Genomic DNA, 26,922 nt, shown 5'->3' with positions numbered 1-26,922 from the left:
CTATTGTGAAGCTTATTTAGGTAGTGGAGAAGTTTAGCCTGCCTATAGGTTTTCTGGAGGATTTCTTTTGTTGCCTAAATGTAGCCTCACTCTCTCTAAGTTCAACTCTGCAAGTGCAATCATTGCCCTTGCCACTATGTGGGACATGACATCCAGGGGAGAAAGTCTCCCTGGCAGCGTGAGAGATGAATCCCAGGGATGAATCTGGCCCTGGCACTGCAGGACAACAACTGCATCCTGACCAAAAGGGGGAAAACAAGTGTAACTAATAAAATATCAGTGGCTGAGAGAGTCCAAATAGAGTCGAGAGGCTACTCTGGAGGCCACTCTTATACAAGCTTCAGTTAGACATTGCTACCATTGCCAAACCCCAATCCTAAAGAACACCTAGAGCAATATATAGAATTCTACAAAGTTTCCATGAAGTAGGGTACCTTTCCAGAAACTACAACCTCCAGATGGGTCTCTGGATCAGATAAGTCCTGAACCTAGAGAGTTGAGCCTCTCCAGAACATCAGCTAGATCCATCTCCCTACCCCATATTATTGACAGGCCCTTCCAACATGAAAAAGTTAGGATGGGCATAGCCCAAATACCCCTAAAGAGTGGGATAGAAAGATCAAAGGTGATGGTGGAGCTATACAGAGAAGTTAGGGTTTAACAAACGAATATGATTGCTGAATCATTAAATTGATATTTCTTTTAATCTCCAGTATCTTAGATCAGCTACAATTAAAAATTTAAAATGGTAGAATTGTAACCCATACCAAACTCTGAAGTCTCTTCTACAATTAACTGTTGTGCTGTGCTTTGAAATTTATTGCTTTTTTGTATACATGTTATTTTTCACAAAAAAGAAAAAAAGTCGGTTGTGATGATAAAAAATATATGTTTATTCCTTCTGGCATTCCATATTCTGAAGTAGTTTGAAGAAAAAATCTGAGAGGATCATTTGGTATCCCATGACAAACTCTGGGATCTATCCTGTAAATACTTGTCAAAGAGTTCTTTGAAAACTACTACTTTTTTATTTCTTTGCTTTGTATATATGTTATATTATACAATCAAAACATAAAGAAAATAAACTAAAAATGTTTTTTAAAAAGCCAATTAGCCCTGAGGACTCCCAGGAAGATGGCCGACTAGAGTTGCTCAAAATTCACCCTGCTCCACAGAAAAGATAGAGAAGGGACAGGAGGGCAACTGAGGCAGTGATTTAGGACTGCAGCTGACCTGGGAGAGCCTTCTGCACCACATGTGGCAGCCCTGGCTGCAGAGGCCAAGGATCTGAGAGACAGAAGGTTGGAGCTTGGCGCTGAGGCTTGCAGCCACAGAGCCCCAAAGCCTGTGGGAGTGCACAGAGGAAAACAAAGGACTAGGAAGTAAGCCAGGCCATGTTCCTTGGGCACACTACCCTCACCAGCCCAGCCCTGGGACTGACAACTCACACCACACCCCTTGGACCTGAACCCTGTCACCCACTCCCATTCCCCAAGCTCCAGGTGCCCCCACCCCACCAGCCCCCAGTGCATGTACCTGCCCCACCCCCACCCCAAGTGCAGCCCAGCGCACCTCTCCTGCACACCTCCCGAGCACTACCTCCCCCTCCCCATTCCCTGCAGAGTGTTGCCAGCACAGGAAGGCTGTGGGTACTAACCTCCATACCTAGGCTACCACCCCCACCCGCCCATAGTGTTGCACAGCCTCACCCTGCCCTCCCTGAGCTCAACACATCGTTTATGGCACTCCCAGGCCCACACATACACACGGGCCCCCAATCATGTCATTCAGCTCTGGGGACCATACTTTACAGCAGTCCTAGAACCACCCATGCACTCAGCCCTCAGCCTCACTTCCCAGCTCTGAGAAAGTGTCAACCTGCGTAGCCAGGCCACACCTGCCCCAAATCCATGAAGGCATAATGCCGACCTGCTGCCACAGCTCTACACATGCACACAAAGGTTCCCATGCTTAGACTAGTGCACACCAGGGTTATGCCCCCCAGACCGGTGCACCCACACAGCTACATCCTCCCTTGCCACTGAGAGCCCATATTCACAAGGATCAGCGTAACATCCCCAACCTGCACCCATACCTGCCCTGAAACAAATCACTGTACTGAGTGCTCCATTCTGTGCCCCGCTCCCTGCTGTACAACCATCCCACAAACACAAGGCCTTAGACTACTGAAAGAAATCAACTCCCAAGGTAAATCAATCAAGATATTTACATGTGACAAAGACAGCAGAAGATCACTAAGCATATCACAATGCAGACAGATATAACCCTGCCTGATAACGAAATTAAAATACCACAGGAGACACAGACATTTGAACAACTAATCAAAGATGTTCACACAACTCTACTTAATGAAATAAGTGGGATAGCAAATGACATAAAGGAGATCAAGAAGACAGTAGAAGAGCACAAAGTGGAATGTGAAAGAATAAACAGAAACATAGCAGAAATCAGAGATTAAAGATTCTGCTGACAAAAAAAAAAACATACTAGAGGCCCACAACACCAGATTTGAAGAGACAGAGAAAGAATAAATGATATAGAGGACAGGATAATTGACTTCAGAGACTCAAAACAGCAAATGGTGAAAAAGATGGAAAAAAATAAATTCAAACTCAGGGAAATGACAGACAAAACAAACTGCACAAATAAAAGAATCATTGGTGTCCCAGAAGAAGAAAGGAGTAAAGGGCTAGGAAAAGTAGTTGAGGATATAATGGGGGAAAACTTCTCAACCCTCATAAAGGACATAAATATACAAATCAAAGCAGCCTAAAGAACTCCAAGCAGAATAAATACAAGTAGGCCTTCCCCAAGGCACATACTAATCAGTCTGTCAAATGCTGAAGAGAAGCAGAAAATCCTGAAAGTGGCAAAAGAAAAAACATCTGCTAAATATATGGGAAATCAAATAAGACTGAGTTCAGACTACTCAACTAGCACCCTGGAGGTGTGAAGGCAGTGATATGATATATTCAAGATCCTGAAAGAACAAGACTTCTAGCCAAGAATTCTATACCCAGCCAAATTGTCCTTCAAAACTGAGGGAGAGATTAAAGTTTTCACAGTCAAATAAGTCTTGAAAGAATTTGTCAACAAGAGATCGGCCCTACAAGGGATACTAAAAGGAGTTCTGCCAGCTGAAAAAACAGACAGGAGAGGTAGGTCTGGAGGAGGGCACAGAATTAGAGTACCAGTAAGAGTAATTTAAAGAATAGAAAGAGAAAGAGGGAAAAGAATATATAGATCTGACAAATAAAATAAAAAAGATAAGATGGTGGAATTAAGAAACACCATTTCAGTAATAACTCTGAATGCTAATGGACTAAACTTACCAATTAAAAGATACAGATTGACAGAATAGATTAAGAAACATAATCCAGCTATATGCTGCTTCCAAGAGACTCATCTTAGACACAAGGATAAAAATAGACTGAAAGTGAAAGGATGGAAAAAGATTATCCACTCAAGTTGTAACCAAAAGAAAGCAGGAGTAGCTATACTAATATCAGACAAAATAGACGTTAAACGTAAAGACATCATAGGAGTCAAAGAAGGACACTATATACTAATTAAAGGGTCAAGTCATCAAGAAGATATAACAATCACAAATGTTTATGCTCCCAGTCAAGGAGTTCTAAAGTACATGAGACAGACACTGGTAAAACTGAAGGGAGCAATAGACGTTTCAACAATAATCGTAGGAGATTTCAACACCACTCTCCTCTATAGACAGGACCACCAGACAGAAGATCAACAAGGAAAGAGAAAAGTTAAATAACTTGATGAATAAATTAGACCTAACAGATATATATAGGTCATTACACCCCAAAGCACAAGGTTATACATTCTTCTCTAGTGCTCATGGAACATTCTCCAGGATAGATCATATAAGAGGTAACAAAAGAGGTACTCATGAATTTAAATATACTGAAATTATTCAAAGCACTTTCTCTGATCCCTTCATAGGGATGAAGCTGGATCTCAATAACTACTGAAGAATGAGAACATTCACAAATATATGGAGATTAAATAACACACTCTTAAACAACCAAGGGGTGAAAGAAGAAATTGCTAGAGAAATGAGTAGCTATCTGGAGATTAATGAAAATGAGAATATAACTTATCAGAACTTATGGTATGCAACAAAGGCTGTTCTGAGAGGAAACTTATTGCCCTAAATGCCTATATTAAAAAACAAGAAAGAGCAAATATCAAGGACTTAACAAAAAACCTGAAGGAACTTAAGAAAGAACATCAAAATAACCCCAAAGCAAATAGGAAAAGAAAAATACCAAAGATTAAAGCAGATATAAATGAATCAAAGGACAGAAGAACAATAGAAAGAATCAATAAATCCAAAAGTTGTTTCTTTGAGAAAATCAATTAACATTCATGGGCCACTAGCAAGACTGGCAAAGAATAAAAGACAGAAGACCCAAATAAACAAAATCAGAAATGAGAAGGGGTGCATTACTACAGACCCTAAAGAAATCATAAGAGGATACTACAAAAAACTATATGCCAACAAGCTAGACAACTTAGATGAAATGGAAAAATTCCTGGAGACATGCAAACAAGCTACATTGACTCAGTAAGAAGTAGAAGATCACAACAAACCAATCCCAAGTAAAGAGAGTCAATTAGTCATCAAAAATCCTCCTACAAGGAAAAGCCAAGGGCAAGATGGCTTCACAGGGGAATTTTATCAAGCATTCCAGAAAGAACTAACACCAATCCTCCTCAAACTTTTCCAAAAAATTCAGGAAAAAGGAATTCTACCTAATTCATCTTATGAAGCTAATATCATTTTAATACCCAAACCAGGTAAAGATGCTATAAGAAAGGAAAACTATAGGTTAATCTCCCTAATGAATATAGATGCAAAAATTCTCAACAAAATATTAGCAAATCGAATCCAACAGCACATTAAAAGAATTATACAGGAGTCCAGGCCAAGATGGCGGTTTAGCAATGTGTGCGTCTTAGTTCGTCCTCCAGAACAACTATGAAATAACCAGAAACACTACAGAACAGCTCTTGGGGCCACATCAGTGACTGGGTACACAGGGTACCCCAGTCTGGACCAGCTGGACTGGCTGTGAGCCCCCCCAGAACCGTGAGTTCCCCAAGCTGCAGTGGCTGGCGCCCCTCCCCCACAGGTTGATTCCCAGATGGGAAAGGAAAGAGACTTTACCAGCAGCAGGGGCTGAGCACAATCAAACGCCAACTGTGGAATTAATTAACAAATTCTGACTACTAAAAATAGGCCCCCAGCTCAGGTGTACCTGGTCAAAGCAGAGGTCGCTCATTTTTGCCCTGGTACCTTTTTCTGAGGGAAAAAGAAAAAAAAAAGGAAACAGAGGTTTTTGTGGCTGTGTTTCTACAAAGGCTTGACTGCCTTTGGATACAGCATCAGGGCGTCTCAGGTTGCAACTGCCCCAGGCATAGGCAGAAACCAACTCACTTTGAGGGCTTGTCTGGAACCTGTGACTTCCCCAGGGGTGGGGTGAAGCCTAACTTAGGTGGAATCCCTCCCTCAAGGGATTGTTGATTTGAAGTCATTAAAACCAGACTACAACCTCTCCTTGATCTCCACCACGTCCCCAGCAAGGAGAGTCTGCCAAACTTAAAAGTACCACATCATCTTATGCTGGGGGGACCTGCAGGCAGACAAGCACCACATACTGGGCAGCATAAGAAAAACAGAGCCCAGAGACTTCACAGGAACGTCTTTCAATCTGCTGGGTCTCACACAGGGAAAACCGATGCAGGTGGCTCTTTCCTCCTGACAGGAGGCCAGTTTGGTCTGGGAAGATCCGGCTGGGGTCTATAATACCTACGTAGACCCTCCTAAGGGTGGGGGGAAAGGCACCATACAGGCAGGGCAAGAAAAAAGAAAACAAGAACTGAAAATATATCCTCTGTTAAACAAAACCTAAGCTAGAGGTCCAGAAAAAGTTGAACTGAATGTCAAAGAACAGATAGACAACAAATTCATCCAGCAAGAAAACCCTAGGTAAAAGAAGTGAAAGCAATCTCCAAAATAAACTAATTAAGGTAATTAAATGCCTAGAGGCCAGCAAAAAATAACAAATCACACTAGGAAAATTGAAGATATGGCCCAGTCAAAGGAAAAAACCAACAATTCAAATGAGATACAGGAGCTGAAACAATTAATTCAGAATATACGAACAGACATGGAAAACCTCATCAAAAGCCAAATCAGTGAATTTACGGAGGATATAAAGAAGGCAAGGAATGAACAAAAAGAAGAAATCGAAAGTCTGAAAAAACAAATTGCAGAACTTATGGGAACAAAAGTCACAGTAGAAGAGATGTAAAAAACAATGGAAACCTACAATGTCAGATTTCAAGAGGCAGAAGATAGGATTAGTGAACTGCAGATGGAACATCTGAAATCTGACAAGATAAAGAAAATATAGGGAAAAAAATGGAAAAACATGAGCAGGGACTCACGGAATTGAATGACAATATGAAGCGCACAAATATATGTGTTGTGGGTATCCCATAAGGAGAGAAAAGGGAAAAGGAGGAGAAAAACTAATGGAAGAAATTATCACTGAAAATTTCCCAACTCTTATGAAAGACTTAAAATTACAGATCCAAAGTGCAGCATACCCCAAAGAGAACAGATCCAAACAGAAGTTCTATAAGACACTTACTAATCAGAATGCCAGAGGTCAAAGAGAAAGAGAGAATCTTGAAAGCAGCAAGAGAAAAGCAATCCATTACATACAAGGGAAGCCCAGTAAGACTATACGTAGATTTCTCAGCAGAAACTATGGGGGCAAGAAGACAGTGGGATGATATATTTAAATTATTATAAGACAAAAACTGCCAACCATGAATTCTATATCCAGCAAAACTGTACTTCATAAATGAGGGGGAAATTAAGACATTTTCAGGCAAAAAATCACTGGCAGAATTTGTCACCAAGAGACCAGCTCTGCAAGAAATACTAAAGAGAGCACTAGAGACAGATATGAAAAGACAGAAGAGAGAGGTGTGGAGAAGAGTGTAGAAAGGAAGACTATGAGTAAAGGTAAAAAGAAGGAAAATTAGATGTGACATATAAAATCCAAAAGGCAAAATGGTAGAAGAAAGTACCACCCAGTCAGTAATAACACTAAATGTTAATGGATTAAACTCCCCAATCAAAAGACATAGACTGGCAGAATGGATTAAAAAACAGGACCTATCTATATGCTATCTCTACTCAGAGGACATGAGGGCAAGGGCACAAACAGAAATTTGCACACCGATGTTTATAGCAGCATTATTTACAATTACCAAGAGATGAAAACAGCCAAAATGTCCATCAACAGACGGGTGGCTAAACAAACTGTGGCATGTACATATGATGGACTATTATGCAGCTGTAAGACAGAATAAAGTTATGAAGTGTATAACAACATGGATGGACCTTAAGGACATTATGCTGAGTGAGATTTGCCAAAAACAAAAGGACAAATACTGCATGGTCTCACTGATATGAACTGACATTAGTGAATAAACTTGGAATATTTCGCTGGTAACAGAGACCTCAAGAGATTGAAATAGGTTAAGGTATTGGGTAATTGTAGCCGAAGGGATACAGATTGTGCAACAGGACTGAATATAAAAACTCATAAAATGGACAGCACAATACTATCTAACTGTAATACAATTATGTTAAAACACTGAATGAAGCTGAATGTGAGAATGATAGAGGGATGAGGGCTGGGAGCATAAATGAAATTAGAAAGAAAGATAGACAATAAAGATTGAGATGGTATAACCTAGGAATGCCTAGAGTGTATAATTATAGTGACTAAATGTACAAATTAAAAAAATATTTTTGCATGAGGAAGAACAAAAGAATGTCATTACTGCAGGATGCTGAAAATAGATGGTAATTAACATTTTAAAATTTCAACTTATGTGTGAGACTAAAGCAAAAAAATGTTTATTTGGTATAAAATTTATATTTTGACTAGTGCATTTCCTAATATAACTTATGTAGATAGCTTGGTTGAACAACATAAGTACATGGAACCTTGGGTAGGACATGAGATTTTGTTGGTTTGTCCCCGATGAATCCCAGAGTGATTTGATCAGTAAGTGGAAAAGTATTTGCAAAGTCCCCTTCAGGGAATGGTGAGAACAGGGGGACATTCAACCTCCCCAAGTTGACAAGCAGTGTGGAGAACCAAAGCTATAGGCTGAACCCCCAGTCTTGGGGTTTATTCATATGAAACTTAACCCTACAAAGGATAGGTCAAGCCTACTTAAAATTAGGCCTAAGAGTCACCCCCAAGAGAACCTCTTTTGTTACTCAGATGTGGCCTCTCTCTCCAGCTAACACAACAAGCAAACTCAACACCCTCCCCCTGTCTACATGGGACATGACTCCCAGGGGTTTGAACTTTCCTGGCAATGTGGGACAGAAAACCTATAATGAGCTGAGACTTAGCATCATGGGATTGATAAAAAACCTAGAATGAGCTGAGACCCAGCATCAAAGGATTGAGAAAACCTTCTCGACCAAAAGAGGGAAGAGTGAAATGAGTCAAAGTGTCAATGGCTGAGAGATTCCAAACAGAGTTGAGAGGTTATCCTGGAGGTTATTCTTACGTATTAAGTAGATATCAGCTTGTTATCCAAGATGTAATGGAGAGGCTGGAGGGAACTGCCTGAAAATGTAGAGCTGTGTTCCAGTAGCCATGTTACTTGTTGATGATTGTATAATGATATAGCTTTCACAATGTGACTGTGTGATTGTGAAAACCTTGTGTCTGATGCTCCTTTTATGTACCTTGTCAACAGACAAGTGGAACATATGGAATAAAAATAAATAATATGGGGAACAAATGTTAAAATAAATTTAGTTTGAAAAGTTAGTGATCAATGAAATGGAGGGGTAAGGGGTATGGTATATATAATTTTTTTTTCTGTTTTCATTTTGTTTTTCTGTTGTCTTTTTATTTCTTTTTCTGAATTGATGCAAATATTCCAAGAAATGATCATGATGATGAATATCCAACTACGTGATGATATTGTGAATTACTGATTATGTATGTAGAATGGAATGATCATATGTTAAGAATGTTTGTATTTCTTTCTTGTAATTTTTTTTTAATTTAAAAATTACTAAAAAAAATTTTTTTAAAAAGAATTATACAAGATGACCAAGTGGAGTTTATACCAGGAATACAAGGATGGTTCAATACAGTAAAATCAATTAACGTAATACAGCACATTCACACATCGAAAGGGAAAAATCACATGATCATCTCGATTGATGCTGAAAAAGTATTTGACAAAATTCAGTATCCTTTTCTGATAAAAATACTCCAAAAGATAGGAATCAAATGTAATTATGTCAATATGATAAAGGGAGTATATGAAAAACCAATAGACAGCAATCTACTCAAAGGAGAGAGACTTAAAGCCTTCCCCCTAAGATCAGGGACAAGACAAAGATGCCCATTGTCACCACTATTATTCAACATTATGCTAGAAGTTCTAGCTAGAGCAATCAGGCAGGACATAGAAATAAAAGGCATCCAAATTGGAAAGGAAGAAGTAAAACTCATTATTTGTAGATGATATGATTCTATACTTGGAAGGTCCTGAGAAATCTACTGCAAAGTTACATGAGCTAATCAACAAATTCAGCAAGGTGGCAGGATATAAAATTAATGTGCAAAAATCAGTAATATTTCTATTCCCAAGCAATAACGTAGCCGAGGAGATAGTTAAGGGAAAAATTCCATTTGAAATAACAACTAAAAGAATGAAATACTTATGAATGAACTTAACTAGGGATGTAAAGGACTTGCACACAAAAATTACATAACATTTCTAAAAGAAATCAAAGGAGATCTAAATAGGTGGAAAGACATTCCCTGCTCATGGATAGGAAGGCTAAATATAGTTAAGATGTCAATTCTCCCCAGATTGAACTACAGATTCAACAGAGTAGCAATCAAAATTCCAACAACTGACTTTGAAGATTTGGGAAAGCTAACTACTAAATTCATCTGAAAGGGAAAGAGACCCTGAACAGCTAAAAGCATCCTAAAAAAGAAGAACGAAGTGGGAGGATTAACATTCCCTGCCTTTAAAACCTGTTATAAAGCCACAGTGCTCAAAACAGCATGGCACTGGCACAAAGACAGAAGTATTGACCAATGGAATCAAATCAAGAGTTTAGAAATAGACCACCTGGACAACTGATTTTTGACAATGCCCCCAATCCTCTGAACTGGGACAAAATAGTCCTTTCAATAATTGGTCATGGAAGAACTGGACATCAATACCCAAGAGAATGAAAGAGGACCTCTTTCTTACAACCTATACAAAAATTAACTCAAAGTGGATCAAACACCTAAATATAAGAACTAGCACCATAAAGTTCCTAGGAGAAAATGTAGGAAAACATCTTCAAGACCTAGTAATAGGAGGTAGCTTCCTAAACTTTACACCCAAAGCACAAGCAACAAAAGAAAAAATAGATAAATGGGAACTCAAAATCAAATGCTTCTTCACCTCAAAAGACTTTGTCAAAAAGTTGAACAGGCAGCCAACTGAATGTCAGAAGATATTTGGAAATCACATATTGGACAAAGGTTTGATTTCCTGTATATACAAAGAATTCATACAACTCAACAAAAGAACAAACAACCCAATTATTAAATGGGCTAAACATATGAACAGGCATTTTTCTGAAGAGGAAATACAGATGGCTCAAAAGCAAATAAAGAATGTTCTCATATTCACTGGCTATAAAGGAAATGCAGATCAAACTACAATGAAATACCACCTCACACCTATAAGAATGGCTACTGTTAAACAGACAGGAAACTATAAATGTTGGAGAAGATGTGGAGAAACTGGGACACTTATGCACTGCTGGTGTGAATGTATACTGGTGCAGCCACTATGGAAGACGGTTTGGCCGTTCCTTAGGAAACTAAATATCGAATTTCCCTATGACCCAGCAATACCACTGCTTTATATATACCTATAAGAACTGAAAGCAACGACACGAACAGATATTTGCATTCCGATGTTCATAGCAGCAATATTCACAATCGTCAAAAGATGGAAACAAACTAAATGCCCATCAACAGACATATAGGTCAACAAAATGTGGTATATACATACAATTGAATATTATGCAGCAGTAAGACAAAATGACTTCCTGAAGCACATGATAAGATGGATGAGCCTTGAGGACATAATGCTGAGCGAAACTAGCCAAACACAAAAGGACAGATACTATATGATTCCACTTTTATGACCAGCATAAAGGTATAATCAGAGGCTTATAATACAGAATATCGGGGACTTAGAGATACATAAAAGCTAGAGGTGGGTGAACTGTTAGCTCATGAGGTTGAACTTCAATGTAAGGGAATAGATAGGAGTGAAGGTGATTCTCTGGTGGGTTTAGAAGTAATATTCCTATATTGAAGATGAATAAGATTGAAAGGGGTTGTATAGACCTACATGATCCACTGACTCACACTAGAAATATGAACGAGTTCTCGTAAGAATTACTTCAAAGATATGATCCTTGTATAAAGAGTATTTAAGTTCAGGGTACGGGGAAAAACTGCCATTGCATGCTATGAGCTAAGTTCAAAAGGAAACCATCAGCGCTACCACAGCAACGGAGGTAAATAATGGGGGGAGGGACAAGAGTTAAGAGGAGGTTTAGATTTCCTATGTGGTGAGGGTGTGTTTATTAGTTTTCTGTCTCTTAGGAACAATGAAATTATCTAAAATTGAGAATGTTGATGGACTGTGGACTTTGGGCCCTCTACATGATGCCTAATGAATGCAGGTGGCCGAGGGATGCACTGGCGAAGAAGTAGAATAGTGAACAATGGTATATACTTAGGAACGAAGGTAGTACTTCTACAAAAAGGAACAATGTTGTGAGGCATGCAACGATGTGGAGGAACATGTGCTACATTTGGTGAGACAAAATAAGCCAGAAACAAAAAAACAAAATGGGTATGGTCACCTTAGGAAAATGTTTATAAGAAAACAGGGGCCTAAATGTTAAGCTTTTACAGCAGACACATTTAGTCCAGAGTGGTGATTATTATTTCTGGATTTTGAGAGGCTGTTTTATATATATAACCTGATATTTAGAGATAAGAACAAAGCTGAACAGGTTGGGGTTAAAGTAATTCAGAGCATAGGCGTAAGGAAGACAGTCTATATTTTAGAACCACACAGACTCTTTGAAAGCAATGGAATAAAGGTTTATTTGATCTGGAACTGAAATTTTCTGTAGTGCATAATCTAATTCAACCTGTCTGTATAGCTCATTTCAACAACCGAAACACAGAAAGCATAAAATAAGAAAGAGGTCCTTTAATCCTGTATAGATTATTGTAATGCATGGAAACATCCTAGAGTATATTAAGCAGATAATAAAAAAGTATTGGCAAAGTCCCTGGAGGGAGGGGAGAAAGACTATGAAACTATTAAACCTTACCATCAGGGAATCCCGATACTATGTCAAACTTTAGGGACACCCAAATCAATAGGCCATGCCCTTGATCAGGAGGCTTATTCTTGTGAAGCTTATGTAGGTAGCAGAGAAGCTTAGATTACCTACAGGCATGCCGAAGAGTTGCTTCTGGAGGACCTCTGTTGTTGCTCAGATGTGTCCTTAGTCTAAGTCCAACTCTGCAAGTGAAATCATTGCCCTCCCCACTACGTAGGACATGACATCCAGAGGTGAAAGTCACCCTGGTGACGTGGGAGAGGACTCCCAGGGATGAATCCAGACCTGGCACCATGGGATCAACATTTCCCTCCTGACCAAACGGGGGAAAAGAAGTGTAATTAATAAAGTATCAGTGGCACAGAGAGTTGAAATAGAGTCGAGGGGCTACTCTGGAGGTTGCTCTTCTGCAAGTTTCAGGTAGACCTTGCTACCTATCATAACCTGCCACCCCCAACCAGGACCATTCCAGCCAATCCTAAAGAACACCTAGGGCAATATATAAGATTCCATAAGGGTTCCAGGCACTAGAGTAACTTTCCAGAAACCTACAACAAGTCCTGAAACCTAGCCCAGCCTCTCCAGAACATCAGATAGTTCCATCTCCCTATCCCAAATTAGTGACAGACCCTTCCAACAGCAAAAATTTAGAGTTGCCATAGCCCAAACACCCCTGAAGAGAGGTATGGAAAGATCAAAGGTGATGGTGGAATTATACATAGAAGATAGGACTTAACAAATGAATATGAATGCTGAATGATTAAATTGATACCTCTTTTAGTTTCCAGTATTATAGAGGAGCTATAAGTAAAAACCTAAAATTGTGAAATTGTAACCCATGTCAAAGTCTGAAATACGTTCTACAACTAATTGTAGAACACGTCAAAGTCTGAAATATATTCTGTAACTAATTGTGGTGCTGTGCTTTGAAATTTATAGCTTTTTTCATATATGTTATTGTTCACAAAAAAAGAAGGGAAAAAAATAAATTGTGATCATAAAAAAGTATTTAAGCACTCCAGCCTCCTATATTCTGGAGCAGCTAGAAGGAAAAATATGAGGGATCGTATGGTAGCCCATGACAAACTCTGGGATCTGTCCTATAACTACTTGTTGAAGAGTGCTTTTTATTTCTTTGCTTTGTATATATGTTATATTATACAATAAAAAAGCCAGTTAGCCCTACCCCCAGGGACTTTACTCCTGTCCATCAAGCCTGAAATAAGCCAAGATACCAAAGGAGCCAGTGAATGAGGCTGACTTGCAACTTGTACTTTTGTCCCTGGTTTCCATCTGAAATCAAACTGAGGCCTAAACCACCCACCTTCATCAACTAAATTCTCTTTTCAATAATTCCATTTCCATCCTCCAAGGCTTCGCATGTCTTCTGTTGTTTACTTAACCTTGATCCCCCACATCAAGTTATCAAGTTGTCTGCTTCAAATGGCAATTCTTAAGGATCCAGGGCTGAGATGGTGAAGAAAATGATGGAAACTAATTGCCCAGAGAACAGCAAATCCAGGTTCAAGAACATGGTTCTTAACCTAGCTCACTTCCCTAGTTCTCCATTTTCTGGCCTAGGCACCAGGCTTTGTATGTTGAGTGGGAAGCAGCCTAAATGGAACCCCCAAGATAAGCATCTAAATAGCTCTCAAGCCCCTTCCAGTATAATGCCTCCCTCACTTGCTGTGACATTTATACTAAATATATAAAAGTCCCGGTCAGAGGAGATATAATTTTGTCTCATAGTTTTACCATTTTCCATTGGAACGCACGCATTTTTCACTAAATGATCTTCAACACCTTCTCATGTGTGGGTCACTGATTATGTCTTCGATGATATTTTCATTACTAACTAAAGATATTGAGGTTGCAAAGGGTTCAGTAAGCAACCATATGCTGATCAAGAGTAAAAGCGCTATCATAAAACCTTTTATTAAGTACCCATAACCCTTTGCATATTGATTGCTACCTCTTCCCACACATACAGTTGACATTCATAAACCATAAATTTGCATTTAAATTGGATCTATATAAACATCGTGCTTTAGACCCAAAGTTTTCACTTCAGATTCCTAGGAAATTTGAAACGATCATGAAAAAATTTGCAAGACCTAGGTTTTAGAAAATAAAACATTTCCAAAGAACTTCTGGATTGGCCTATTCATTAAAAAACATTAGGTTCTCACATACAATTTTTTTGATATGTATGACTACTTAATAATAAACAGGACATAAAATGCCTATATTGCTATCATTCAGGAATCCTAATTCTGAGACCTGCCTTACCTAATCATTACTATGGGGGCATATATTGGAATATATATTGGAATAGGCACTACATATTTAGAACTCAAACATTAGGTTTCTTTTTTTGTATCCTTCTCAAAATTCATCCCAAATATTTCTCCTAAGATTTTATGTTTAAAAGCTATAAAGAAAGAAGAAAAGAATTCAGTAAATGTAAATTGAAATTTGCTTATCTCAAATTCGGTTATTCCAATGAAATGTTTATCCTAACACATTTCAAGGTGGATACATTCACATCCTTTACTCCTAGGTATAATCTTTCACTATTATCTTTTTTATATAAATAAAAATACAACTATAGATATAAATATATTGATCAAGAGTATCAAGTTAAAACACATACTTATTATAACACTGACTGGGATTGTAAATATATAGCTTTTAAAAATGTTCAGACACCTAAAGATGGAGGTGTGTGTGTGTTTGCTTCTCTTTTAATAATTGCACCCATATGGGGTGTAATTCTGCAAAATGTCTTCAGCACCACATTAAGTATGCATTTGCATATTTACATATCAATATATATTTTGAATTGCTGGACATTTTAAAATATCTTACTCTAGAAGACTTTTCTATTCCAAGATACTACAAAATTATATCAGATGCTGAAAAGTGTTCAAATTTTTTTAAATTATAAACTAGAAAATAAATGGTTTCAATCACAGGAAGAAGAAATAGTTACTTTAAAATTATCTTTGCCTTGTATTCTCATCTCTTCCCTTTGTACATTTAATACGTACTTTTAAAAAAAGAATGTCCAAATTCCCTTGTACCTTGAGCATTCAAACAAGTTGTCCTGAATTATAGCTTGAATGCTTGTCAAACATCATTAAATGATCCTTGTAATATTGACGTTTTAAAAATTTGCCACCTGTTTTTGCATTTCTAGCAACAAGCATGCTTCTTTACAATGTACCTGCTATAACAGCCATGTATGAAGAAGTGAATCCAGGCCATAGGTAATGCCACCTTCTGCAGACAAGGACTTTTAAAATGTGGGTTCCTCTTCAATCCTCTTCACTGTTTTTGGTCCCTATTTCTTTGCGTGCATCTGCTCCCCTAGAAGAAATTCTAACCTTTCTTGGCTTGGATGGATGCTTCCACTTCTCTTCAGGCCCTCCTAGCTCCAGGCAATTGGCCCCCGGCATTTGGGTGCACCTGCGACCTCCAGCAAGCACACATGCTCCTGCTATATGCCATCTGGAATTGGCCAGTCCTCCCCGCTTTGGCTCTGCTACCAAAACGGACTCAAGCCCCAGGTCACAGGGATACCACGTGCCAGTCGTGAGGCCAGGAGAAAGAGACAAAAGCCCCAAAAAGTCTGCACATCATTAGTGGATTCCTCTAGTCCCGCCCACACTGAGATCATACAAGACCCCACCCCATAACTTCCTGTTTCTAGCTTCCTGGCAGCTGCTGGTTCGGTCCTGCCCATCACTGGCCGGCTTCTACCAGGATCCCGCCTACGTCCAAAGCTCCTGGTAGGCTTCTCCAAGAGGTACTGAGTTCCCGCTTGATGCCTTAGCCTGCTCAGCCTCTTTACACAATGGATCTTTACAAACGAAAATTCTTTAAAGAAAGGAGCTTTGGGGCTATTTTCCAGCCACTTCCTCACGATGGCAGTGTTGTTCCAGGAATTCTAGCCGAATTTGACCCTTTGCGCTCCTCTCCCGCCCTTCCTGTCTAAAAAAAAAAAGGTCACCAAGGGACAAGCTGCCAGGAAACGTGACTGCTTTGCGTCTTGCCCAAGTTCAACAAATCTGCCCACAATGTTGTGCTTTTCCTTTTTGGTTTCCATTCGAAATCAAACTGAAGTCTAAAGCCCCACCCTCATCAGACAGCTTTTCTTTTCAAGAAATTTCTATCCACCTAGTCTTCGTAGCTCAACTTTCTCTCACACCCAGTTTCTCAAGGTTTCAGGTTGTCTTGTGGTGCAGGAAAAAGCCTGTACCACAAGCTGAGGGGTCAAGCCTCAGGGGGCCAAGCTTAAGAGGAAAAGAAAATGGTTGCACTTAAGGGCCCGGAGAAGAGCAAATCTGGGCGCCAGGACACCTGGTCCATTTCCCAGATATCCATTTTCTCACCTAGGCACTGGCCTTCTGTGTTGAATAGCAAACACCCATTTGGCTGGAACCTGAGAAGCGGGTCCAGATAGCTCTTAAGTTTGTCTGCTATGCAATGTCCCACTTAGAGTAACACATATACTCAAATGGGAGTATATGTGATATATGGGACACATGATTTTCTTTAATGGTTTCATTTGATATTGGAACACAAGCATTTTCCAATGTCTTTAAGTGGCTTTTGACTTCTTCATATCACTTAATTATATATATGTGTCACTGTTTTTCTCTCATGCATTAGTCTTGTAATATTTTCTCATTAGTAACTAGGACATGGTGCTTGCAAATAATTCAAAAAATAGCCCTGTGCTTATCAATAGTTAAACACAGTCATAGAATCTCATCATTTTTCTTAAACTAATAAATACTTGGATTATGTTTCAAACATATCCACGCAAACTCATTTTCAGTATATTCATACATCGGTTTCAATATTCACATACGAACTTTTATATTTCAGTTGATACTCAACAATAAGTTTACACCAAAACAGAATGTATATGTTGTGGTTTGGGTCATATAGTCACTCATATTTTCTGGGCAATTTGTCATTATCATGAAAAATTTGAAAAACCTGACTTTTAGTAAGTAAAACATTTATAAGGAGCTTCTTAATTTCCATATTTACTAATAAATATGAGAATCTCAACGAAAAAATTTCAGTTTATATAGACACTTATTTAACAGCTGGAAATTAAATCTCTAGGCCACCATCCCTCAGGTTTCATGATTTCAAGTCCTAAGGTGTCTAATCTTTATTATGCTTTATTATATGTAAGTGCTTTAAACAAATATTGATTCGCAACTATACACATAAGCATCAGATAATGTATGGTGTTTTTTAACCTTTCACAAAATTGTAGCCTATACCCACAGTATTTCAATCTACCCAATTTTTACCCTTTATCTCCACCTATTATTTATATTTAATCCCTTTTTTGCTCATCTGTCCATACCCTGGATAAAAGGAGAATTAGACACAGCGTTTTTACAATCACACAGTCACATTATGAAAGCTATATAGTTAAAAGAATCAAGGCTACTGGAACACAGTTCAACAGTTTCAGACACTTCCCTCTAGCTACTCCAATACACCATAAACTAAAAAGGGATATCTATATAATGCATAAGAATAACTAGCCTTCCGGATTAACCCCTCAACTCTGAAATCTCTTAGTCAGTAAAACTTTATTCTGTCTCATTTCTCTCTTCCCCGTTTTGGTCAAGAAAGCTTTCTCAATCCCATGATGCTGGGTCCCAGTTCATTCCCCAGGGTCAGGTCGCATGTTGCCAGGGAGATTTATATCCCTGGGAGTCATGCCCTACGTGGGCGCAGGGGTGGGGGGCAGTGAATTCACCTGCCAAGTTGGCATAAAGACAGAGGCCACAAAAGAGGTTCTCTGGGGGTGATTCTTAGGCATAAATTACAGTAGGCTTTGTTTCTCCTTCGCAGGAATAAGCTTCAAAGGGGTGATCCCCAAGATTGAGAGCACAGCCTCTTGAATTGGTTTTCCCCACTGTTTGTGAGAATAGCAGGAATTCCTCAGATGGGGACGTTGAATATTTCCTCCTTTCTCCCCATTCCCCAAGGGGATGTTGTAAATACGTTTTTATTCTCTGCTCACCTTACTCTAGGATATATCAGGACACCACACTAACCTGTACAAACCAACAAGATCTCATGCCATATTCAAGGTTCCATGTAATTATGGTGTTCAAGTAAACTGACCATACTAGTTAGATAATGTGCTACCAAAAATATAAGTTTTGCATCAAATAAATATGTCTCCATTTGGTCTCACACAGGGGTTGAAGTTTGAAAATATAAGTCATATCATCCTTTACTTGGTATTCTGATATACCTTAGTCCTAGTCAGATCAGCTTCCTTCATATCTCTAGATGAAGTCTGATCACTTTTTCAGCTTTTTAAACAGTTGATGATTGGGATAATTAGACATACTTCTTAATAACATGTCCAGGTACAGCAAAGTCACAATTAATGCCACTTCAAACAGAAAAGGACATGCAAAATGTGGTTATATCTTCAATCCTCTTATTGTCTATAGACAGAGTCCCACATTTGTTAGGTCTCATGTATTCAACACAGCAAGTTTTCACCAATCATTTCTTGCCTTCTGGATTTGCTGCTTAATTTAAAATATAAGCTTTATGAAAAATCTCACACTGTACACAAATCTATCAAGGACAAAAGAACACATTTCATCCGAAATCTCCCTTTCCCAAGAGAAACATTAGCCGCTGAATGGGTGCGTATTATTAAATGAGAGCTGATACCATTGAGCTAAATCAATATTGCTTACTGTTCATTACTGAATTCCCCTATTTGCTCAGCAAGGTGCTTGAAACACAACACGGTCACCCACAGATGAACATGTCATTATTTTTTTTCTTGGATTGCATCTTGGTTATTCTTGGGTGGCGGGGTGGGGCTCTGTCGTGGATTACTTACTCAACCTTGGATGATGGACACTTTTTGATAGCATAACAATTCATAATAGTATTTTCTTGTTAAATCTCATTGAAGTCCTTGATTATTGATCACATCCTAAGGGTATGTATACATATAGCAAATAAATTATAAATTAAGCAATTATAGAACAGGAAAGAGATGATACTCTGAACACATAAACTTAATAGAAACTCAGTTGATGTTTTGATCTATTGCATTCTTCTTTCTTCTATATTTATTGTATCTCTGTGTGTGTGTGTGTGTTTGTGTGTATTTGTATGTGTATGATTTTGACTGACATGATATACAGGGGATTTTGTGATAGTTTGATATTTTTTTCTTCTTTCATTTTTTTTCTCAGGCCTTTTGTGGCAAGGCCACTTCAAATGTCATTAAATATGCTCAAGAAGATTGGATTTTATGTTAAATAATAATTTTCCAGAAGCTTTTTGTTTCCATAACCATTAAGAGTGGAACATTTAATCATTTCAAAATGTAGATGGGGTTGTGTGTAATTTTATAGAAAAATAGAATCTTAAAATTAATGATGTTTTATAGCTTCCAATTTCATTAAATGTTATTGAGATCATTTTTTTCTTGTTCTCTCTTCAATTTAAAAGAAACCTTTGCTTATTGTTAACATTTCAATCCTTCAGAAAGGGATAATGTTACAACAGGTAAGCTCTACCTTCGTAACATCACTCTTAAAAGATAGGCCCTACTAATATGTTGATTAGAAGCCTTCTGGATAATTCCTTTTGTGCATATTCATTCTTTAGAATCAATATATGTTTATAGATTTAGGCCATCATAAATGGAGAACGGCTTTCATTTTTGTTTCTTTTACTTGTATTAGCAAAGTAAGTCAATGGTGTAAATACAAAGATTGGAGTTCAGTTTTTATGTGAGCTGAAGAAGTTTTCCTTAAGTGTTTGTAGAAGAGTATGTGTGTGTGTGTGTGTGTGTGTACAATCCAAAATATTAGAAGAACATAGAAACATGAAAATGTAACCCATAACAAGACAAAAGTTGATCAGTAGAACCTGGCACAGATATCACAGTGTAAATAGAATTAGCAAACATGGATTATAATAGAGTGGTTATGTATGCATTCAAGGATTTAAAGGAAAGCCTAAACAAAATAAGGGAGAAAATAGGGAATTAAAGAGAGAGTTAGAAACTAAAAAAACAGAGTTGAAATTTTAGACTTGAAAAATAAGTTAAAATGAGAGATTCTCTGGACACCGAACAGCATACTAGACACTGAATTAGAAATTATCAGGGGACATGAAACGTATCAATAGTTATCTGATGTTGAGCACAAAGATGAAAACAGCTAATAAGATGGAAAGAGTTTCAGTGATCTTTGGGATAATGTATAGCTGTCTAATGTTCATGTACTTTCAGTCCATGAAGAAAGAAGTTGTACCACTTCATGCAGAATATAATAACCTTACAACAATTTAGGCACATTTACCATCCTCCAGTGTTCTGTGTGCTATAGTTGTCACCTGTAGTTCATCTACGTACATTATAAAGTTTTACAAAATAAAGTTGTAAGTTTGGCTTTTAATATTCATGTTTTTTTTTAAAGGCATTAAGTGGAAAGAAATATAATCTTTTGTATTTACCCAGGTATTCAACATTTTTAATGCTCTTTATTGGCTCCTAAAAATCTGTCTTTTCTGCTGATACAATTTCTCTTCGGCCTGAAGAATGTCCTAAAGAATTTATTTTAGTGTATGTCTGCTGGTGACAAGTAATCTTATTTTTCCTTTATCCAAAGTCATATATTTTACTTTCATCCATGAAGAATATTTTCAATGGATATCGAATTTTAGGTTGGTCATGTTTTTTGTGCCTCCTGACAGCAATTTAAAGAGAATGTTTACTGTCTTCTGGCATCCATAGTCTCTGGGTGAAAAATCAATACTTATTTGAATGACACGTGTCATATATGATGGTGTTAGCATCTCACTTGTGTGTGGAAATGATTATTTTTCAATAAGTAGTTCCTGGAACCATTGGGCATCCATGTGTAAAAATGAAATTTGATTTCTCCCTCACACCATATCTAAAAGTCAACTGCCTAGCTGCTTTTCAGGTAATCAGGGTCAGAGAATTCATCATAAATCTATATTAGTACTATGGAAAGCTCAAGAAATGGTAGGAGATGAGACTGACCCTCTAGACAGGAGTTGGCAAACTATTTCGCATACAATAAATCTGGTCTATGACCTGTAATTGCAAAGCTTACAAGCTAAGAAGCACTTTTACATTTTTAAAGGGTTCTTACAAAAACAACGAAGATTATGTGACAAAGGCCCTGTGTGCATGCATAGCTTAAATTATTGATTTTCTGGCTTGTTATGGGGTGCGCTGAAAGAGAGACCACATAATTCAAAACTGCAAGCCAATTTGGAGTCTTCATTAGCCGGCCGGCGACTGCCTCAGAAACTTCCGAGAAGGAAGATTCAGAGAGCAGCCCCCAGAGGTTTTCAAGGTGTGCTTATAAGGGCTAAAATCATGTTGTGGTTTTGCAGTTGCTAGCAAGCAAGCATATCATAGAAGCAGAAAAATGCCGTTAGCTGTTGCCAAAACACATCCTGTTCCCTCAGTTTCCTAACATTGGTTATTGTTTAACTATTTCTGCCCCAATGTTGTGGGGACTTTCCCTGCTTGGGCCTGATTGATTGCTCCTGGCCCTCCACATGGCCCTTTAAATAAATAAGAAAAAAATGCTGTCCTCTGAATCAAGGACAAAAGATATCTTCACCCATATCATCCCCTAGTTAGGGAAAGAAAAGTTTCTAGAAGCAGTGTTTTGAACTAATATATACTTCTTCTTCATGGAGATGGCTTCACTGAACTAAATATAAGATGGTCCAGACTATCATTTAATGTGAAGTCACAATATGAAATTAAATTAGAATGATATCCAAACACAAATTATAACCTTATCTATTAGATGATCTTACGGGAATCTAAAGGTGATTATTTATGAATGAAAGGCCCAGGCCTAGAGAATTCAGAGTCACACTTTGTACAGAGCCTCTCAGACCACTATCATACAGAATCAAATGGCGCAACCTGAAGTTCTAACTGCTTTCTATCTTCAGGTCTTGATTTCTCAAAAGACAGCAAGCTGAGAGGGAGAGAAAACAATGGAAAAGGTAAGAGCACACTGTGATCTTAGTTCAGAGATTATTATTCAGTCTAAAGGAAACTTGAAACTATTGACCCAGGATATTGACCTTGAGAACTCTGTTAGGTTCTTTGAAATCTCTTGTTCCTGCTAAATCCTAAAGGTTGCACTGTTTGATCAATATTCAAGACTTTAAAGTAAAAATGCTGGCCATCTGGGGTCCAAAGGAAGGGAGAGTGGCTGTTGAATTCCTCTATGCATTCAAACTTTACAACATGGCAGGGGTGAGAATCACAAAGGATAGTTAGAAATGGCTGTTACAGGAGGATAACTGTAGGGAGGAGGAGAAGAGAAATGAGAAGTGAAGAAAGCGGTGAACTACCTTGCCACCCTCAACCCCTCCAAGTGTTCAGTGTGTGCCTGCATGCATGTGTGTTTACAGAGAAAGAGGGATAATGAAGTTATCCCAGATAAAGTCAGAGTTGGGTTGAAGCGAGGCACGGGCTACGGTGAGCAGAAGGTATGGTGAAAAGATTTAATTGTAGGCACTGGGCAGGGAGTGATGGGGAGAGTCAGGGTTGATCGTTTCGCACATTACTTGGTGTGATGGTTAGGTTCTGGTGTCAACTTGACCAAATGATCATGCCCAGTTCTCTGGTCAGGCAAGCACTGGCCTGACCATTGCTGCAAGGCTATTTCGTGGCTGGTTGATTAACTTATCAGTCAGTTGACTGCATCTGTGGCTGATTATATCTGTGATCAATTAAGGCACGTCTCCTACAGTGAAATAATCAAATCAATTGAAAGCTCTTTTTTTTTTTTTTTTTTTTTGGTGTGTGGTCCAGGAATCGAACCCAAGTATCTCACATGAAAGGTGAGCATTCTACCACTGAACCAGCTGTGCACCCTCAATTGAAGGCTTTTAAGGGAGAAGAGAGACTCTTACTGCTTTTCTGCAGCCAGCCAGCCTCTCCTGTGGAGTTCGTCCAGACCCTTCATCGGAGCCACTATCCTCACAGCCTGCCCTACGGAGTTTGGACTCCTCCTTTCCCATGGTTGCATGAGACACCTTTAAAAATCTCACATTTCCAGATCTCTCCTATTGGTTCTGTTTCTCTAGAGAATTCTAACACAGCTTGGTACCAGGAGTGGTTCTTGAGAAACAGAATCTTTAAAATTGGTTTTCTACTTTGATGAGACTCAGAGGCACTAATGACTCTGTTTCCAATAATCAAGATGGCACTGACAGTCCATGGGGTGAGTTGGCAAAAAAGATACTCGAAATATCACCACTAGATTCTGCTAATTGTTCACATATATGAGGCAAGGCTCTAGGTGATAATTATTTTGACACCTTTGGGGAGTTTTGTGGAATTAAGAGATATAATGATGTTGGCTGGTTTTTATTAGATACGCTGGATACAGTGATGAGGGAAAGGGATGAGCTGAAGGCTTCAAATTTCAAACTTCAACACCATATGAATGATGTAAATGTTTCCATGTGTGCCCTGAAAGAAAATCTTATTTCCTGTGGTGCAGACATGAGATCTCTGACAACCAGATACAAAGCCTTATTGTGCAAGTAGCAGATTAACAACGTAAACTAAAATCTCAAGCTTGCAGGGTGTCTGGCTCACCAGTCGTAATAGGGGTTCAGTGGAGTTTTATCTCAGGTCCATCTCACAGTGGGTCCCATGGGTCCCCAAACCCATTCTGTGGTCATTTCCCCAGTTTCAGAAGCATAATTGGAATCGACATACTCAGCATCTGGCAGAATCTCCACATTGGTTCTCTGACTCATGGAATGAGGGCTATTATGGTAAGAAAGGCAAGGGGAAGCCAGTAGAACTGTCCCTACCTAGAAAAATAGTGAATCAGAAGCAATACCATATTCCTGGATGGACTGCAGATATTAGTGCCACTCTTATAGACTTGAAGGAATCAGGGGTTCCTGATTCCCACTACATCCCCATTCAGCTCTCCTATTTGTCTGTGCAGAAAACAGATGGGTCTTGGAGGATGACAGTGGATTATTGTAAACTTTAACTAGATGGTGACTCCAATTGCAGCTGCTGGTCCAGATGTAGTATCATTGCTTGAGCAAATCAACACATCGCCTGGTACCTGGTATGCAGCTATTGATTTGGCAAATGCTTTTTTCACAATAGCTGTGAGTAAGGACCACCAGAACAGTTTGCATTCAGCTGTCAAGGCCAGCAGTACACCTTCCCTGTCCTATTTTTAATCAACTCTCCAGCCCCAGGTCACAATCTTGTCTGCAGGGACCTTGATGGCTTCTCCTTCCCACAAGACATCACTCTGGTCCATTATATTGATGATATCATGCTGATTGGACCTAGTGGGCAAGAAGTAGCAGCTACTCTAGATTTACTGGTGAGCATCAGGGGATGGGCGACAAATCCAAAAAAAATACAGGGGCCATCCATCTCTGTGAAATTTCTAGGTGTCTACTGGTATGGGGCATGTTGAGATATTCCTTCTAAGGTAAAGGATAAGCTGTTTCATCTGGCCCCTCCTATGACCAAAACCAAGGCACAATGCCTAGTTGACCTCTTTGGATTTTGGAGACAGCATATTCCTCATTTGGGTGTGCTACTCAGGCTCATTAACTGAGTGACCAGAAAAGCTGCTGGTTTTGAATGGGGACTGGAACAAGAGGAGGCTCTGCAGCAGGTCCAGGCTGCTGTGTGAGGTTCTCTGCCACTTAGGCCATATGATCCAGCAGATCCAATGGTGCTGTGTCAGTGGCAAATAGAGATGCTGTCTGGAGCCTTTGGTGGGTCCCTATAGGAGAATCATAACACAGACCCTTAGGATTTTGGAGCAAAGCCTTACCATCTCCTGCAGATAACTACTCTCCTTTTGAGAAACAGCTTTTAACCTTCTAACGGGCCCTAGTAGAGACTGAACACTTAACCATGGGCCACCAAGTTGCCATGAGACCTGAGTTGCCTATCATGAGATGTGTGTTGTCTGACCCACCAAGCCATAAAGTTATGTATGCAGCCCTCCATCAAAAATTGAAATGGTATATTAAAGATAGGACTCAAGCAGATCCTGAAAGCACAAGTAAGTTGCATGAAGAAGTGGTCCAAATGCCCATGACCTCCATTCTTGCCACATTATCTTTTCCTTCCCAAACCAGTCCAGACCTATAGCCTCTTGGGGAGTTCCTTACAATCTGTTGATTGAGGAAGAGAAAATTCGGGCCTGGTTTACAGACTCTGCACAATATGTAGGGATGACCCAGAATTGGACAGCTACAGCACTACAACCCCATTCTGAGATGTCCTTAAAGAATAGTGGTGAGGGGAAATCCTCCCAGCAGGTGGAACATTGAGCAGTGCATATGGTTATTCATTTTGTTTTGAAGGAGAACTGGCCAGAGGTGCAGTTGTATACTGACCCATGAGCTGTAGTTAATGGCTTGGCTGGATGGTCAGGGACTTTGGGAGACCATAATTGGAAAATTGGTGACAAAGAGGTCTGGGAAAGAGGTATGTGGATAGACCTTTCTGAGTGGGCTAAAAACATGAAGATATTTGTGTCCATGTGAATGTGCACCAGAGTGGGACTTTTGCAGATGAAGGTTTTAATAATCAGGTGGATAAGATGACCAGTCCTGTGGAACCAAGTCATCCTTTTTTTCATCAGTCATTCCTGCCATTGCCTAATGGGCTCATGAACAAAGTGGTCATGGTGGTAGGATGGAGGTTATGCATGGGCTCAGCAATATGGACTTCCACTCACCAGGGCCAACCTGACTACACCCACTGCTGAGTGCTTAATCTGCCAGGATCAGAAACCCACACTTAGGGCCCGATATGGCACCATTCTCCAAGATGATCAGCCTGCTACCTGGTGGCAGGTTGATTACATTGGACCACTTCCATCATGGAAGGGGCAGTGATTCAACCTAACTGGAATAGACACATACTCCAGACATGGGTTTGCCTTCCTTGCATGCAAGCTTCTGCAAAAACTATCATATGTGGACTTACAGAATGCCTTATCCACCATCATGGTATTCCACACAGCATTGCTTCTGACCAAGGAACCCACTTCATAGCAAATGAAGTGTGGGGATGGACACATGCTCATGGAATTCTCTGGTCTTACCATGTTCCTCATCATCCAGAGGCAGCTAGTTTGATAGAATGGTGGAATGGCTTTTTGAAGACCCAATTATGATGCTAGGAGGCTTTGTATGCTCTGAATCAGTGTCCACTCTATGGTGCAGTTTTCCCATAGCCAGGATTCACGGGTCCAGGAATCAAGGGCTGGAAATAGGAGTGGCACCACTCA

The 26,922-nt window shown here is 39.2% G+C and overlaps 2 long non-coding RNA genes across 3 annotated transcripts in view; one reads left to right on the top strand and one right to left on the bottom strand.

Moving 5' to 3' along the window:
- Positions 1-16,204, bottom strand: part of LOC143671269 (uncharacterized) — a 152,743-nt gene extending 136,539 nt beyond the window's left edge. The window contains exon 1 of the long non-coding RNA XR_013169524.1: positions 15,774-16,204. This is a non-coding gene — a long non-coding RNA (uncharacterized LOC143671269). The remainder of the gene's footprint in view (positions 1-15,773) is intronic.
- Positions 1-24,208, top strand: part of LOC143671270 (uncharacterized) — a 59,264-nt gene extending 35,056 nt beyond the window's left edge. Inside the window, exons 3-4 of one of the 2 annotated variants that reach the window (XR_013169525.1) lie at positions 22,571-22,624; positions 23,442-24,208. This is a non-coding gene — a long non-coding RNA (uncharacterized LOC143671270). The remainder of the gene's footprint in view (positions 1-22,570; positions 22,625-23,441) is intronic. The other variant, XR_013169526.1, reaches the window with a different exon arrangement.
- The last annotated feature ends 2,714 nt before the right edge of the window (positions 24,209-26,922 follow it).

Source organism: Tamandua tetradactyla, chromosome X (genome assembly GCF_023851605.1).
Source record: "Tamandua tetradactyla isolate mTamTet1 chromosome X, mTamTet1.pri, whole genome shotgun sequence".
In the NCBI taxonomy this organism is placed as follows: Eukaryota; Metazoa; Chordata; class Mammalia; order Pilosa; family Myrmecophagidae; genus Tamandua; species Tamandua tetradactyla.
This window is presented reverse-complemented; position numbering and strand designations above follow the sequence as displayed.